The following is a 6530-nucleotide window of genomic DNA, read 5'->3' as shown; positions in this document are numbered from 1 at the left end:
TGTTGTTCTTCCTAAGGGGTTGCAAACCCCTTCAGCTCCTTCAGTCCTATCTCTAACTCCTCCATTGGGGAACCTGTGCTCAGTCCAGTGATTGGCTGCCAGCTTCTACCTCTGTATTTGTCAGGCTATATATGGGGTGCAGAGATAAATGTCCAAGAACAGATCAGTCAAACAACAGGTTCCCCAGAACAGTAGCAAGGACTGAAAGAAAAAAGGGATGGTTTGTCAAGATTGTAACATGACTTTTGCCAGTCTTGGGGCTGAAGCAAAGCCTTCTTTATTCAGTCCTCTTTTAAACCACTTTAATTACATGCAGAAAAATAACATCAGTTCTGAGTCAGAGAATAAGCAAATTAATAATCAAAAATTCTGTAAACATCTTTTTGGAGGCCAGGTGGGGATCAAGGACAGGAGGGTATCTCGAGAAACAAAGGGATGGCCACACCTACATACTCTGAACCTTCCCAGAGCTTCAAATGCAAATGTACTGCCCTGAATTTCAAATGCAAATGTTCTTAATCAGGGCCAGTTTCCTGAGTATAGAGCCAGAGTCAGATTCCTGCCTTAACCAGCTTCTGAAGGTCCTGGAAAAGTAAGAATTCCCACCACCAACTCTCCAGAAGGTCCTGGAAAAGTAAGAATTCCCACCACCAACTCTCCAGAGGCACCAAAAATGCTCCTGACTGATAAACAAAGAATTCTCAACTGAGGAATGTAGAGTAGCTGAGAAGCACCTAAACAAATGTTCAACATCCCTAGTCATCAGAAAAATGCAAATCAAAACAACCCTGGAATTCCACCACCAACCAGTCAGAATGGTTTAGATCAAAAATTTAGGTAACTGCAGATGCTGGCAAAGATGTGGAGAAAGAGGAACATTCCTTCATTGTTGGTGGGATTGCAAACTGGTACAACCCCTCTGGAAATCAGCCTGGCAGTTCCTCAGAAAACTGAATTTAGTACAACCTGAGGACCCAGCTATACCACTTCTGGGCATATAAACAAAGGATACCCCAACATATAACAAAGACACATGCTCCACTATTTTTATAGCAGCCTTATTTATAATAACCAAAAGCTGGAAAAAACCCAGATGTTCTGCAGAGAAAGGGATACAAAAATTCTGGTACATTTACATAATGGAGTACTACTTATCTATCAAAAACAATGACTTTTTGAAAGTCTAAGGCAAATCGATAGAATTAGAAGCTATCATCCTGAGTGAGATAACCAGTCACATGGTATGCACTCATGGGTAAGTGGATATTAACCCAAGAGCTCGTTTATCCAACATACAATTCACAGACCACAGGAAGCTCAAGAAGGAGAAAGACCAATGTATGGATGCCTCATTCCTTCTCAGAACAGAAACAAAATACAGGAGAAATACAGAGACAAAGTTTGTAGCAGAGACTGAAAGAAAGGCTGGTCATAAAGACTGCCCCACCTGGGCATCCATTTCATATACAGTCAGCAAACTCACATACTATTGTGTATGTCAAAATATTCAATGTTTATTATTATAGGGACATCTATTTAGTCTTACTCAAAGATATAAAGTTCTCATTATAATAGAAAATAGTAAATGAAGAGACTGCACAAGATAGAGAGAATAAATTGCATTTGAGTTATCAGACCTGAATGAGAAATTTTGTCTATTTTATTATTATTGTTGGGTATTAGGATAGCCCCTTCCCCCAGCGATGGCTCCACCCAAAGGTGACAGGAACTTGGCACATCTATTGCCATGGAAACAGCCAAAGCATTCCCAGAAGGCATCAGTTCAAAATCCCACCTCTACCTGGGAACAAGTGACTTCACTTCCCCTACAAAAGACCGAAACCCCGCCTCCTCTTTCTGTTTTTCTCTTCTCTTCCCTTGACCCTGACCCCTGTCCTGCCCCCATTCTACTAAACTGTGTTAGTTTGGTGTGGTTTGTCTGGGCATGGGCCGAGAAATCTTTTAACAACAATTATTATTAATTTACCTTACTGTGATGTCATTAATCAGTGCTGTAGTGTATTATTTTTGCACATTCCCTTTCTCCCTCCCCCACTCCCTCTAAAGTTTATGGGATTTCTTTTTACTACCTAATTTTCTTTTTTAGTTATTCAGTTTACATTCTTCTCATTGTCCTCTTCCAGGTCACTCCTTCCTATAATCATTCCCTTATTCCCCTCTTTTTTTCTGAAGGTGTGTAGGGCCCCATTGTGTATATACCTACCCTTGCACTTCAAGACTCTGATAGGCTAGGTGCTTCTTCTCCTTCTGAGGTCGGACAACGCAGCCCAGCTAATGTACTTTACTGTGGAGAGGAGGCACTCTGCTCATCTGGGAGAAGGTAGCTCCATGCTGCAGGTCCAAGGGAAAGCTGCTTCTCTTTGAGTTCAGGCTGGGAGTCCTGGGAACAATACCAGCAAGGTGCCACCAGGCCTGTGAACTCTGGTAGGCCAAGGCTCAGCCTGGTGCTTAGATTATAGCCCTGCTGGCCAGGGCCATAAACCCCTGCCTGACTATTAGAAAAGTGCAGAGCCTGTGATAAGGCTCTGAAATAGAGTGTTCACAGAAGACAAAGGAGTCAGGACTACAAAAGAGCCAGGACCGAGGAGAAGGTTTTAACATGTGCCTTTATTTTCAGGCCCTTCTCTCCTTTGTTCTGTCCTCTTTAAACAGCCTGGGATCCAACCACCAGATTCCCATTTGTTTGCCTCTAAGATTGACAATAGTTGTTTTCTAATGCTATATGTGTGTGCAGGGGTGGGACTTAGGGATTGGCTAATCTGGTTAGAGTCTATGTCATGCTCTCCTGTGGAGGTGAGGTTTGGGACTTACCTAGAGCCTTGGACATCTGTCCCACTGTGGTGCATCCAGACAAAGTAGATTTGCAATCAGGAGTTCAGAAAACACCTACCGGTTGACAGTTACCTATCTTCAGGGCTTCAACTGACATCAATCTCTTGCATTTCCAACTTTGAACCTTCAAACCCACAGCTAGAAGAATGTTTCACACATACAGGCAACAACAGCTTTTGGAATAAACCCACTTCTTGTTGCTCAGAACGCTCATGAAAACCAAGATACACATCTGCTATATATGCGTGGGTAAGCCTGGGGCTGGCCCATGAATGTTATATTATTGGTGATTCAGACACTGACAGGGATGCTATTCTTTTTTCTCCTATAATTATTAATTTTATACACATACACATTTACTTATATACATACATACAATCTAAAGAGTCTATTCAGTATTGTTTCTGTGACAACCTCCATAGTGTGTGTGTGTGTGTGTGTGTGTGTGTGTGTGTGTGTGTGTGTGTGTATGTGTGTGTGTGTGTGGGTTTAGGGGAAATATCAATGAGTTTTACTGGGGTTACATACAAGAATATAGGTGAGCAGCTATTACAGGTTAGAAATGGCTCCTGGACAAATGCATCACTGTGATGCACCCCACTGTACGTGACACTTCACCAGGTTCTAAACCCTACAGCACACTGCACAATCTGCAGGAAGATCAACAGTTACAAGAGTATCCTTTAGTATCCTTTCCCGGTGCAGCAGTTCTGCAAAATGACAGCAAAATAGTTTCTACCCCTGGAGCAGGACCAACAGGGTGTGAGCATCGAAAAGAGTTGATGGTTGTGGTAGGATTATTCCTTGTTTGTATTATACATATTTTCATGTCCCTCATTTGGGAAATGCTCTTCCTGTTAAGGTTAATGACTCCATGACTATTAGAAATAAAAACATTCTGGGAGAAAGGGTGTATCCATGTGCCTCAGCAAAATAGTAGAATGGTTTGACCTACATGTTGTGTAAAAAACTGAAAACTCTTTATCAACAAGTCAATGAAGGTGAGATAATTCATATTGTCTGTGTCCACATGGAATTTTTTTTTTCTCAGTCTTTTTGGAATTTCACATAAGAGTACTATAATTACATAAGTGATATTTTACCTCAGAAATTCATTCATCAATTGACAAATGGAACCTCGTATAATTAAAAGGCTTCTCTAAGGCAAAAGACACTGTCAATAGGACAAAAACAACAAACTACAGAATGGGAAAAGATCTTATCAACTCTACATCTGACAGACAATATACAAAATATACAAAGAACTCAAAAAGTTAGACTCCAGGAAACCAAATAATTCCATTAAAAAAAATGGGGTGCAGAGCTAAACAAAGAGTTTTCAACTGAGAAATCTCTAATGGCTGAGAAACACTTAAACACATGTTTAACATTCTTAGTCACCAGGGAAATGCAAACTAAAACAATCCTGAGATTCTACCTCACACCAGTCAGAATGGTTAAGATCAAAAACTCACATGACAGCAGATGCTGGTGAGGATATGGAGAAGGGGGAACATTCCTCCATTGTTGGTGAGATTGCAAGCTGGAACAGCCACTTTGGAAATCAGTCTGGAGGTTTCTCAGAAAATTGGACATAATTCTACCTGAAGACCCAGCTATACCTCTCCTGGGCATATACCCAAAGGATGGCCCAACATATAACAAGGCACATGCTCCACTATGTTTATAGCAGTCCTATTTACAACATCCAGAAGCTTGAAACAACCCAGATGTGCCTCAACAGAAGAATGAATACAGAAATTTTAGTACAATGGAGCACTACTCAGCTATTAAAAACAATGACATCATGAAATTTGCAGACAACTGGATAAAACTAAAAAATATCATCCTGAGTGAGTAACCCAGACACAAAATAACACTCATGGTATGTACGCACTGAGAAGTGAATATTGAAGAGTAAAAGGTTGTCAAAGGACACCAATTCCTTGCCCTAGGGCCCTCTCCTCTGCAGGAAATCGCTTCAGGAAGTTTCTTGAGATTTGAGTTCCCAAAATAACCACAGAAAGTCCTGTTGACGTCTGTGGAATGTTTCAATGCCCTAGGTGTGACCCGGGTGTACTAATAAAAAATGTATGATTCTTCCCCTTTGAATTTCCTCATTGTCCCTTTTGAATTTACTCATTCCCCCTGTCCCCCCCCCCCCCCTTTTGTGGTTTTTGCCTTTATAAGCCTGTTACAAGTTCAGGCCGGGGTCAAACTCCTCTACCCCTGCGTGGTGTATGTGTCTCAACCCCGGCATGCTGGCCTGAATATCTCACTCTGTTTCACTTTCAATAAACTTCCTCATGCGATTGCAGCAAGTCTGGTCTTGGTGCCTCACTGGGTGCACGCCTCTCCTGAAATTTAAGTGAGGGTCTCCCTTCGGGGGTCTTTCAATATTAGCCTGAAAGCTCCAAATGCCCAGCTTAGAAGCTTAGGAGGGAAAAAGACCAGGGTGTGAATGCTTCAGTCTTACATAGAAGAGAAAACAGGATCATCATGGGAGGTGGAAGGAGGGGGGACCTGAGAGAGAGTTAGGAGATGAATGGGGGAAAAAGGGTGGATGGGATCAGGTATTGGAGGCAGCATGAAAGAGAAAGAGAAGGTCAAGAACTCAAATAAATATATTTAGCAGTGGGGGATGAGGAACTGTGGTTAGCTACTGAAGGATCCCTCACATCAGGGAAATGAGAGGCTCTTAGGACCCAACAAGGATGACTTTGTCCAACATGTGCATTGAAGGGGAGATAGAACCTGTAGATAACATCACTTCCAGTAGGTAGGCACAGCCCTCAGTTAATTTTTTTTAACCCAGAAATATTCCTGTTTAAAGAAAATACAGGGACAAAAATAATATAGATTCTATAGAAAGGTGTGGGTTGATGTCTGTATGCAGGTGAGGGCAGACACAAAATAAGGCAAGGCTTGTGATTGAGTAGTAAAGTAGAAGTGTGGGTGCAGAGAATTTGAGAGGCAGGAAAGATGCTAGAAGATGGGATTACTAAGAATGACCCAGATCTATCTGTCTTTAAATAGCCACAGGTAGCTATAAACATCTTATTAAAGGAGAGATTATTACAGGATAGTTTATCTTACCTAGGTGGGCAGTTTATACCAATATAAACTGGTTCTGAATTTATTGTGTGGGCATTTTGTGAGGTGAGAATTTGATTGATAAAGAAAAATCTTCTAGAGTTTGATTTTTATAGGGTGACTGGGAATTGTGACTATAATCAAAGGGGTGGATGCTGGAAATGTAAGGAGAGTCTGCAGCTAGCGAGTCTCAAGATAAGTAGTCACTACACGGGGATAGCTATGGAAGGGGAGAGACCTCTTATTTCTACCATTTTTTATTTTATCATGTTTATCACTACAGGAAGGGATGTCTGGGGACTGGCTCACCTGAGGATCTATCCTGTCTGCATACACCAACTCTCAAACTGTTGTTGTTGCTAAGAGGTGCTTGCTGACAGAAACCTGGTATAGCTATTCCCTGAGAGGTTCTGCCATTACATGAACAATGCAGATTCAACCGGTAGACTGAGCTCAGGGACCCAGTGAGGGAGTTTGGGGACAAAATGGAGGAGTGGAGGGGAATTATAACCCCACGGGAAGAACAATGCCACCTGAATGGACCACCTAGAGCTCCCAAGGACTAGACCACCAACCAAGGAGTG

The sequence above is a fragment of the Micromys minutus genome (genome assembly GCF_963924665.1).
Source record: "Micromys minutus genome assembly, chromosome: 1".
NCBI lineage: Eukaryota > Metazoa > Chordata > Mammalia > Rodentia > Muridae > Micromys > Micromys minutus.
This window is presented reverse-complemented; position numbering follows the sequence as displayed.